The sequence below is a fragment of the Triticum aestivum genome, chromosome 4A, assembly GCF_018294505.1.
Source record: "Triticum aestivum cultivar Chinese Spring chromosome 4A, IWGSC CS RefSeq v2.1, whole genome shotgun sequence".
Classification (NCBI taxonomy): Eukaryota; Viridiplantae; Streptophyta; class Magnoliopsida; order Poales; family Poaceae; genus Triticum; species Triticum aestivum.
In genome coordinates, this window is record NC_057803.1 from 233,175,012 (window position 1) to 233,187,394 (window position 12,383).

Genomic DNA, 12,383 nt, shown 5'->3' on the forward strand with positions numbered 1-12,383 from the left:
CAACCCCTTCTGATGGGTTCTATGTAGACGTTGACATCAACGAGTAGGCTAAAGACCCAGGTGGTGACCCTGAGCTTGTGATGGACCACGTAGTATAGTTAGGCTTCCAAGCCTCTTTTATTTTACTAGTTGTCTGTACCCAGACAAAGTACTTCCGCTGTTGGCTTGTATGACTGTATGACTTGTATGTTGGGTCGTGAGACCCGTACCTTTGTGTATGATATGTATGGCTCCCTGAGCCTTTAATAAAGTACTTGTGTCATAGAGTCATGTTGTGATGCTTCGTTGTATTTGCACATATCGAGCATATTGTGTGTATGATTGAAATGCTTGGTATGTGTGGGATCTGACTATCTAGTTGTTTATCTTTAGTAGCCTCTCTTACCGGGAAATGTCTCCTAGTGTTACCGCTGAGCCATGGTAGCTTGCTACTGCTCTGGAACACTTAGGCTGGCCGGCATGTGTCCTTCTTCGTTCCTGTGTCTGTCCCTTCGGGGAAATGTCACGCTTTGAGTACCGGAGTCCTGTTAGCCCGCTACAGCCCGGTTTACCGGAGTCCTGCTAGCCCAGTGCTACAGCCCGGACCCACTTGTTGATGACCGACACGTTCGAAGCTGGGTCATGGATGCCTGTCCCTGTAAGTCTGTGCCGCTTTGGGTTTACGACTAGTCATGTCAGCCCGGGCTCTTTATCATATGGATGCTAGCGACACTATCATATACGTGAGCCAAAAGGCGCAAACGGTCCCGGGAAAAAGGTAAGACGACACCCGTGGGGATACCGTGCGTGAGGCCGCAAAGTGATATGAGGTGTTACCAGCTAGATCGATGTGACATCGAGTCGGGGTCCTGACAGCGTTGGCATCAGAGCCGGACTGCCTGTAGGTTCTCCAAGCCAAACTGGTCGATGTTGAGTCTAGAAATTCTTTAGTTATATGTAGGGGAATTGTTTGTGGGTTGGAACGTAAGGCTCTTTTACTCCTTATACCTTATGACTTTCTGATCTGAGTCAGTCCATTCTTCTACCGGGGGTTAAGGAATTAGGATCTGTTCTCTCTATCAGGTTCATGTGTTACTAATCAGTAGTACCTTATAAGTTTGATGGTTATCAGCCTAGTTCAGTTCTACTACCACATTATGTTGTTAGAATGGTTCCAGAACTTGGATATGGTGATGTTGAGTGTGTACGAAATCCTTTGTCAAATGTCTCAAATCCTTCTTGAGCAATTACAGCTGTTATGCTGCCGAAATTTTGCTAGAAGTCCTAATGCCTTTGCATTATGATTGTGCTTTCAGATGGCCACTCGCGACCTCAATCAAGTGGTTTGCCTGACTCGATGCCTAGATGTACCCGGCCATACTGCTAAGTTGGTCAGGGTAATGACTGAGGCTGGATACCGTTGGTATCCTGAGTACACGGTCGAAGAGCAATTCCGGGACTTCAATCAAAGCCAGTATCTCTGCACTGTCAGGATATTTCCATCTTATCCTGGATCCACCGAGCCTCTTCACTGCTCCTATGGACTCGGGGTTACTATTGAGATGGCTGTGCAGGATGCCGCCTACTCTATGATGACCATTATGCGAGTCAGATCTGGTTTATTTCGGGACTCTGACTTCCGGTATATGCCAGGATCACTTCCGGGAGCACAAGGGTATCTCCAGGCTATCTATGCTGACTCCACTCAGGAGGATTCACGGACTCGCACCACTGCTGAGATGCTCGAGGATAAGGACCGTGAAAATCGGGCCTTAAGGTTAGAGCTCTTCAATACCCGTGCTGACCACTGGGCCACTTTGACTCGGTTCGCACCGGCGGTGCAAGCTGGATATTCAGATATGCGCGATCTCTATCCTGTGAGATCTGCTCTGCCAGACGTGATGGTTTGGCGTGATGTAGGAGGCATCACCCCACCTCGCGGTCCCCGCAGGCCACCGTTTGTTGGTCCAAGGCCTCATCCTAGCCCCTATGGTCCACAAGCTCCGCGAGACCGTCTGTTTCCGGATGATCATGTTGAGCTTCCAGGCTATGGAGGTGACTTCTACGAGGACTACTACGGATCGGTCTGAGTTAGTGGTAGTATCACTAGTTCGCACTAGCTGTGTCATCTATCGTCCCGCGTGACTCGTGGGATATGACCTAGTTTGTACTCCTTTCCGGAGGTGTAGAAAAATAATGTATAGGAGCTTGGAATGCCTCCGATGAGATGTAATCCTCTTTTCACCGTAATAGTACTTTGTTTGGTCTTGTACTAAACCCTGTATGGTGTGTATGACGATGGAATAAAGAAGCAGTTTCTGTATCTACCATGTCATACGGATGATCATCTTGCATTTCGAGTTATTCCTTACATTATGTATCCTATGTCGGAATTTTATCATCCTGACTAAATCATTGTCTTGTTTACCTAGGATGGTCAACACGCGCGCTAATCCTGCTTCCCAAGAGCAGGCCGAAGGCAGTGAAGCCAGGAATGAAAATCTGCCTCATCCTCCTTCACTAGCCGAGGTGATGATGGAAGCTGAGAGAAACAAGCGGGAGACCAAACCGTTTGTTGGAGCGTATTGAACAGAATACAGCACACCATCAGAGGGCTAACGTGGTGTCACTCAGTGATTTTATCAAATTGCATCCACCCACGTTCCACCACTCCGTCGAGCCTCTCGACGCTGATGACTGGCTTCGCAGTATCTCTCACAAACTGCGTTCCGCGCTGGTAGCGGAGGCTGACAAGGTCACCTTTGCTGCATATCATCTTGAAGGCCCCGCCAGTCTATGGTGGGAGAATTATGGAGCTATGCGCCCAGCGGGCCATGTCACTACTTGGGCTGAGTTCAGCGAGGCTTTCCGTGAACATCACATTCCGGAGGGTCTCATGGACCGTAAGCGTGAAGAATTTTGCAATTTCACCCAAGGCCGACTTTCTGTGGATGCCTATAGCAGGGAGTTTGGTAATCTCGCACGATATGCAACCGAGGAAGTTTCTACTGACGCCAAGAAGCAAGCAAGGTTCCGTAAGGGCCTTAGTCCTGAGCTTCGCCGCGACCTCCGTCTGCATGAGTGCACATCTTTTTCGAAACTTGTCAACAAAGCCATCAGTGCTGAAACTGGTCAGACTGACTATGACGCAACACGCAAGCATGGACGTGACATGGGTTCCTCATCCGGTGCTGGTCCTCAGAAGCGCCGCGTGTGGGTACCCAACACCGCCTTGCCACCCAGGTTCACACCGAGGCCATCTTTCCAGGCGCCTCGCCCGCTTCAACAGTCTGCTCCAGCCAAGCCCTATGGGGGTCCAACCAATAATGCTCCTCCACGTACCAGTTCCGTGACTTGTTTCAAGTGTGGGGAATCTGGTCACTATATGCGTGAGTGTCCCCAGACCAACCCCAATCAATCTGCTAAAGCTGTTGGCCGTGGCAAGCCGACAGGGAAAGTGTTCCACGCCAAACCGGTCACCGCTTCACGTGGCCATGTCAACTGTATCTCTGCCGAAGAAGCTCAAGAGGATCCCAACGTCGTTCTCGGTACGCTTCTTGTTAATTGCCACCCGGCATCTGTTCTTTTCGATACAGGAGCCTCTCATTCTTTTATATCTGAAAATTATGCTCGTTTGCATAACGTTGCATTCTGTGACTTGCCATCCTCCATGGAAATTCAAACTCCTGGATCCAAATGGCAAACCTCTAGGGTAAGCTATGGAAATGAAATCCAAGTCGACAGACTTGTTTTCCTTGCATCTTTGATAGCCCTTAAATCTTCAGATATTAATATCATTTTGGGTATGGACTGGATGTCAGCTCATCAAGCCAAAATTGATTGCTTCTCTAGGACTGTTCAACTCACCCATCCTTCGGGGAAGATAGTCAATGTCTTGACCCGAATAGCCAAGCGACAATTATATTCTCTTAACGCCAGCCCTTTGCCAGACCTTGAGGACGTTCCGGTAGTCCGTGACTTCCCGGATGTCTTTCCAGAGGAATTGCCAGGTGTTCCACCTGACAGGGATGTTGAGTTCGTAATAGACCTCATTCCAGGAACCGTTCCGATTGCTAGAAGACCTTATAAGATGGCACCCCTAGAACTAGCCGAGCTTAAGAAACAACTCGATGAGTCCTTGAAAAAGGGTTTCATCCGACCTAGTTCATCTCCGTGGGCTTGCCCCGTCCTATTCGTCAAGAAGAAGGATGGTACGGACCGGATGGTTGTAGATTACCGACCTGTCAATTTGGTCACAATCAAGAACAAATATCCACTTCCCAGGATCAACGACCTGTATGATCAGCTCGCTGGATCCTCAGTCTTCTCCAAGATGGATTTGAGGTTGGGCTACCATCAAATCAAAATCAGAAACGGGGACATTCCTAAAACGGCCTTTGTTACTCGTTATGGCCAATACGAGTACACCGTCATGTCCTTCGGTTTAACCAACGCTCCAGCCACCTTTTCTCGGTTAATGAACTCAATCTTCATGGAGTATTTGGATAAATTCGTCGTAGTTTATCTCGATGATATACTCATCTACTCCAAGAACGAGGAAGAACATGCCGAACATCTAAGGCTAGTGTTGAAGAAACTTCGAGAGCATCGCCTTTATGCCAAATTTTCTAAATGTGAATTCTGGTTGCCAGAAGTGACCTATCTGGGTCATGTAATATCTGGTAAAGGTATTGCTGTTAACCCTGAGCGAGTTCAAGCCGTCCTTAATTGGACTCCACCTGAATCGGTCAAGCAAGTTCGGAGTTTTCTAGGCTTAGCGAGCTATTGTCGTCGCTTTGTCGAGAACTTCTCCAAGGTTGCTAAACCTCTAACCGAACTCCTCAAGAAAGATAAAAAGTTCGAATGGACTCCACAATGTGAGCACAGCTTTCAGGAACTGAAAAGACGCCTGACCTCTGCTCCCGTGCTGGTACCGCCAGACTTCTCCAAGGACTTTGTTATCTACTGCGACGCCTCGCGACAAGGACTAGGTTGCATTCTCATGCAAGATCGACACGTAATTGCCTACGCTTCACGGCAATTGCACCCACATGAGGAGAATTATCCTACTCATGATCTAGAGCTTGCAGCCGTAGTCTATGCACTTAAGACCTGGCGACATTACCTCCTCGGTAATCGTTGCGAAATATTCACTGATCACCAAAGTCTGAAGTACATTTTCACCCAACCGGATTTGAATCTCAGGCAAAGACGTTGGGTTGAATTGATCACAGACTTCGACTTAGGAATAACCTACACCCCAGGGAAAGCCAACGTCATGGCTGATGCGCTAAGTCGTAAATCTTATTGTAACAACCTGATGTTACAACAAAGTCAACCGCTTCTCCATGAGGAATTTCGGAAGCTTAACCTTCACATTGTACCTCAAGGTTTTCTTTCCACCTTGGTAGCAAAACCTACTCTTACGGATCAAATCATCGCTGCCCAAAAGCGAGATAAGGGAATATCTAAAATCAAAGAGAACATTGCTAGCGGAGGTGCTAGTTGTTTCTCCACAAATGATCATGGTGTTGTGTACTTTGAGAACCGTCTAGTGGTTCCCAAGAACCAGCATCTACGGCAGTTGATCCTTAAAGAAGCTCATGAATCTCCTCTCACTATTCATCCCGGTAGTACTAAAATGTATCAGGACCTACGCCAGAGGTTCTGGTGGACTAGGATGAAGAGAGAAATTGCTCAGTATATTGCAAATTGCGACGTCTGTCGTCGTGTAAAAGCAGAGCATCAACGGCCTGCTGGCACCCTTCAACCCTTAGCTATTCCTGAATGGAAATGGGATAAAATTGGTATGGATTTCATTACCGGTTTTCCCAGGACCAAGAGAGGGAATAATGCTATTTTCGTCGTGGTCGATCGTCTTTCCAAAGTAGCTCATTTCTTACCTGTTCGTGAGAGTATAACCGCTAGCCAGCTGGCAGACTTATACATCTCCCGAATAGTGTCCCTCCATGGTGTTCCTTTGGAAATTAACTCGGATCGAGGAAGTCTTTTCACCTCTCGATTTTGGGAAAGTTTCCAAAATGCTATGGGAACCCGTCTCTCCTTTAGCACCGCTTTCCACCCTCAGTCAAGTGGTCAAGTGGAACGCGTCAACCAAATTCTAGAAGACATGCTTCGAGCCTCTGTTATCTCTTTCGGAATGGACTGGGAGAAGTGCCTTCCATTTGCCGAATTCGCTTACAACAACAGCTATCAATCTAGCTTGGGTAAAGCCCCTTTTGAAGTTCTCTATGGACGACGATGTCGAACACCCCTTAACTGGTCAGAGACCGGGGAAAGACAATTCTTTGGCCCGGATATGATTCAGGAAGCAGAAGAACAAGTTCGTATCGTTCGTGAAAAGTTGAAAACAGCCCAATCTCGTCAAAAGAGTCAATATGACCGAAAACATAAGGCTATGACTTTCGAGGTTGACGAGAAGGCTTATCTTCGGGTCACCCCTCTGAAGGGAACCCATCGTTTCGGTATCAAAGGCAAATTGGCTCCTCGTTACATTGGACCTTTTCGCATTCTTGCCAAACGAGGAGAAGTTGCCTACCAGTTGGAACTACCTCCGCACCTCTCCAGAGTTCACGATGTCTTCCACGTTTCTCAACTCAGGCGTTGCTTCTCGGATCCTATCCGTGAAGTGGACCACGAAACGCTTGATCTCCAAGATAATCTTACATATCGAGAGTACCCCATTCGTATCCTCGATCAAGCCGAACGTACCACGCGACGTCATAATATCAAGTTTCTCAAGGTTCAATGGTCGCACCATTCTGAGGATGAAGCAACTTGGGAAAGGGAGGATCGTCTTCGACTCGAGTATCCCGCCTTCTTCCCGGAGGAACCCAAATCTCGGGACGAGATTCTTTTGAGTGGGGGTGAGTTGTCACACCCTAGCTAGTCATGCATTAGAGTGTTGCATCATGTTTACTCTTTCATCAGAAACTTGAAATGGGGATGACAGAACCCCCAGTCCCCTCTGAAACCAACTAGGGTTACTAAAATAATTTTCAATGAACCTGAAATGCCCTTCTAAAATGCCCATCATTTTTGTCTTGGTTCAGAACCTCTGCCAAAAGTGGTGCACATTTTCCTAGGCCATCCTAGGGTTTTTGAATTAAATCATAAATATTTGAATTTGGGCATTTAAAATAATATAAAATATTTAAATGCTCAAATATCTCCAAACTAAAATGTTTCATGTTGGAAATAATCCAACTATGAGCCAGGAGTAGTTTGGTGATTTTTGGAAGTTGCCTAGGTATTTTATTTAATTCAACAAAGTTGCAGATATATTAAATAAAAACAGAAAACAGAAAAGAAAGGGGAAAGCTTACCTGTGCGGCCCAGCCAGCTGGCCGGCCCAGCCAGCCGCCCACCCCCTCCCGTCGTCTTCCTCCCCACGCCCCGAAGCTGCTGCGTGCTCGCGCACGCGCGGCCGCGCGGCCACCTCCTGCTTGCCGACGCCCTCCTGGCCGCGTGGACGACGCCCGCAGCCCGTCCCGATCCCGCCCTGCTCTCTCTCACTCTCCCCGGCTCTCTCCTTCCTCTCTCTCGCTCTCTCTCGCTCGGCCGAACACGACCGTCGCCGCCGTTCGCCATAGCCATCGTCCCGGCCACCCCTCGCTCCCCCGGTTAGCTCAGAAGCTCCGCCACAACTCCCTTTCCTCCCCACCGCTCCACGGGTCCCCGGAAGCCCTGCATCGCCGCCACGTCGCCGTTCCCCTCTTCGACTCCGACCACCGTCGCCGTCAAATTCGTCGTCTCCGGCGCGTCCCCGAGCCCGCTTCGACGCCCACTGCAACCGCGGTGAGCCCCCGGAGCGTTTCCCCCTTCTTCCCTGGTCTCTCCCGACCCCTAGGCCCTAGCTCCACCTCGACCGAGAGCTCCACGCCGCGGCGATGTCGCCGTCGTGGCCACGGTCGCCGTAGCGCCCAACCGAGCTCACCATCGTGCTCCACACATTACCAGGAGCACGTAGAACGCACCAACGCCTCCCCAAACCCCCTGCAACACTGATCCCGACCGCACCCGAACTCCGGCCGCCGCAGCCGAGCTCGCCGCCGTCAACTCCGGCCACCCCGAGCCCAACCACCACCACCAATAGACGCGGCTCAGCCTCAGCAACACGTAGATGCCTTCCGCCGTCCATTTGGTCGCCGGAATGGCAAAAAGCACTCTCGCCGCCGTCTCGGATCTCGCCGGCGTCATGTCGCCGGTGGGGTTTGACTTGACCGACCTGGGGTTTGACCCCCCAGGGTCACTGACGCGTGGGCCCTGTCGGCCAGGTGGTTAGGTTAGCGCTAACTACTGTTAGTCAACCCCCCCTGACACTGACAGTGGGCCCCAGCGCCACTAATTAGTAATTAGAATTAATTTAAATCTGTTTAACCCCCCCTGTCACTGACGTGTGGCCCCCACACGTCAGGTTTGACCTCAGCCAGCCACAGTTGACCACTGACGTCATGCTGACGTCATGCTGGCGCAATAATTATATTTCTGGATTTAAATTAAATCAGGAAATTCCAGAATATTATTTAAACTTCAAAAATTCATAACTTTTATTCTGTAACTCCAAATTGGACAAATTATATATGAAAAATGATCAGAAAAATCCAATCTATCCATCTGTACTATTTTCATGCATGATCAAACAAGTTAAATTGATGTTTTAAGCAGAACAAGGAAAAGCACTTTAAAAGGCCATATTTGAATTTGAAATTTGAATCTTTGATTCAAATTTGTTCAAACCCTTCTGGTTTTAGTTGCATTAGCCCAACACACTCATATTGCCATGTTTCATGCATGCATCATATTGTTGCACATTGTTTGGTGATGTTGTGTATCGATGTCCTTTGCGACAGGTTCTGTCCCCGAGGAGTACCGTGATTACCCTAACGAAGAACCGTATCCGTGCATCGAACCATCAGGCAAGCAACCAACCATTTGATCATATCGATACAATCCCATGTTCTCGCTCCTGCTCTCTTTTACTGCATTAAGACAACGCGATTCAAACTGCTGTGTGCTACGGTAGTTGAACCCATTTCCTCTGCATGACCTGTCATTGCCACAGTAACTAGATGAAACCCACTAGCATGTGTAGGAGTTGATTGAGCCATATGTATGTGTTGTTCCTACCTTGCTATGCCTGCTATGCTTAGAGTCGTGTCAGGTCTGGTTCATCTGGGTGATGGGCTAGAGTGAAATGATTATGTCGGTAATGAGAGTGGTGTGGTGAACACGATTTGGTAAAGGTATCGATGAGAGGCCATGTAGGAGTACATGGTGGGTTGTTTCATTGAAGCCGACCTTAAGCACTGAGATCTGTATGTGTGATTTAAGAATCAGCTACTACCATGCATTGGGCCCTGAAATATGACCCCGCTCGACTTCTTATTCACCCTAGCTCTCTGTCCAGGAGTTGCAAGTAGTTTCTGGTGTTTGTAGCCTACTGGAGGCCGTGGACAGCGCTGACCGTAGGGGTGGGCTGTGATGCGGTAGGTACGTGGCACGGGTGTACCGAATACCCGTTAGGTATCTCGGGAACCCTGTTCACATCGTTCGGGGCCGTATGGGAAACCTCGGCCGGACTCCCTGCGGATGGAACCTGAATAGGCGATAAACCTGGACTAGAGGCTTAAGTGTTTAGGTAGGTCGTGGTCTACACCCACGTCGGCTTTCGCTTGAAGTCTGCCGAGCACATGTCGTGTGCAGACGCTAAGTGGTGGAAACATGTATGAAGAAGTACACCCCTGCAGGGTTAACATGATCTATTCGAATAGCCGCGTCCGCGGTAAAGGACTACTTGGTTGCCTATACAGTTCATAGACAAGTAAATGGAAACTACTAAAAGCCTCAAGATAAGTGTGAGTGCCGAGGATGGCTCTTCCGTAGGAAGACGGAGGTGGATCCTCGGTAGTGTATTGAAGTGGTGAGTAGTGGACTCGTGTGCGCAAAACTATTTCAAGTTGGAGTATCGTAGGATAGCCTAGCCAAGAGTCAAAGCTGGCTTGCTGCAATAACTCCACCAACCCTTCTTGATACTATGCATGTATGTAGGATCTGATGTAAGTCTTGCTGAGTACCTTTGTACTCATGTTGCTATAATCTACATTTTTACAGAAGACGCTGCAACCCCTTCTGATGGGTTCTATGTAGACGTTGACATCAACGAGTAGGCTAAAGACCTAGGTGGTGACCCTGAGCTTGTGAAGGACCACGTAGTATAGCTAGGCTTTCCAAGCCTCTTTTATTTTACTAGTTGTCTGTACTCAGACAAGTTACTTCCGCTGTTGGCTTGTATGACTGTATGACTTGTATGTTGGGTCGTGGGACCCGTACCTTTGTGTATGATATGTATGGCTCCCTGAGCCTTAAATAAAGTACTTGTGTCGTAGAGTCATGTTGTGATGCTTCGTTGTATTTGCACATATCGAGCATATTGTGTGTATGATTGAAATGCTTGGTATGTGTGGGATCTGACTATCTAGTTGTTTATCTTTAGTAGCCTCTCTTACCGGGAAATGTCTCCTAGTGTTACCGCTGAGCCATGGTAGCTTGCTACTGCTCTGGAACACTTAGGCTGGCCGGCATGTGTCCTTCTTCGTTCCTGTGTCTGTCCCTTCGGGGAAATGTCACGCTTTGAGTACCGGAGTCCTGTTAGCCCGCTACAGCCCGGTTTACCGGAGTCCTGCTAGCCCAGTGCTACAGCCCGGACCCACTTGCTGATGACCGACACGTTCGAAGCTGGGTCATGGATGCCTGTCCCTGTAAGTCTGTGCCGCTTTGGGTTTACGACTAGTCATGTCAGCCCGGGCTCTTTATCATATGGATGCTAGCGACACTATCATATACGTGAGCCAAAAGGCGCAAACGGTCCCGGGAAAAGGTAAGACGACACCCGTGGGGATACCGTGCGTGAGGCCGCAAAGTGATATGAGGTGTTACCAGCTAGATCGATGTGACATCGAGTCAGGGTCCTGACACATATAGTGTGCGGCGTGTCTGCAAATCTAACAATTGATTTTGTAGATGAGTCCGGAGAAAGTCCGGGGGACCAGCATGTTATGCGACAGCTAGAAGCTGGCAAACGCGTGCTGAGTAAGGTTATGCTGGAGAAAACCAGTCTCCAAGATGCCAATGTTAAGATGAGCGTAGAACAAAAAGACGTTCGGGGCCAGTTTGCGGACTCCGAGAAGGAGAATAAGCGGCTTTGGCGCGGCATTTTTAGTAAGTGCTTGAACGAATCCTGCTAAAGGAGTTCGGCGAAGAAGTCGACTAACATCGTTATGTCTATAGGTATGCTGACGGGTCGTCCCGCGGAAGAAATGCCTGGGTCTGCGGGTGATCATCTGTCCGAGCTATCACATCTGCACGAACAAGTTCAGAAGGTGATGCAGGGCGTTGCCCAGGCCTTATGTCCGTCCGTCTCCCTGCCAGAAGGCATTGCAGAGCTTGTGGAAAAGCTGAAGGGAGCACGGCGGCGCTTCCGTTTATGGAAGATATCAGCCTGCCGACAGGGTGCCAGAGAAGCCTGGGCCATGGTGAACACACGGTATACCAAGGCAGACCCGAATCACATGGCCCAGGTCGGACCTGTGGGCCCGACGGAAAAAAGATCCCCGTTAGCTTAGTTTATGGGCAAGTAGAATTAGCCGCAAAGTATTCTCAACAGGATTGTAAGCTGGACCGCATGTTGGATGGTATAGAGGAGGAATTTAGTCAGTCTGCAAGACTATGTAATTAAAGTGACATGTATAATGCCTTCTAGCCGGATTGTAGATCATTTGTCGTTGCGGACCTTTTCACTTCAACCTCCGGGCCCGATAGTCCGGAGTGAATCCGAATACCGGCTTAGTTATATAAAACCGGGGTATGCGTGGAGACCAGGTGTAGGAGTCATTAGTGCTTTATCAGACAAGTGCCCAACTAGTTATGTTATATTACATGGGTAGTAAGAAACATCTTCCAGGGAGAGTAGTTCCGTTAAGGGTTCCTTTCCCTGGGCAAGCATGCCCTAAAGTGCATGTCCGGACTGTGATAGGAAACGCAGGAAAAACATCTGGGGGCAGATAGGAAAATAAAAGTCATCTTTTGTCACCGACTGAATATTCCCTTCAGAACGCTAGCTTTCGGCTTCACCAAGTCTGAGGTACAAATCCGGCTGACCCGGCAGTAACAATCGCAGAGGTGCTCGCTTTATGCCCTAGCCGAATTAACGGGAACGTAGGGCATAAATACAAGAGCCAGGCAACCCAGCTTGGCCAAAACTTAAGTCATATTGATGCATATAATGGTGAAAAAAGGTACATGCAGAAGTATAACACATGTGTTGGGCATGAAGCCCGGATAAATAATTTAAGCTTCTGTGAGAGAAGCCCCTAGGTATGAAG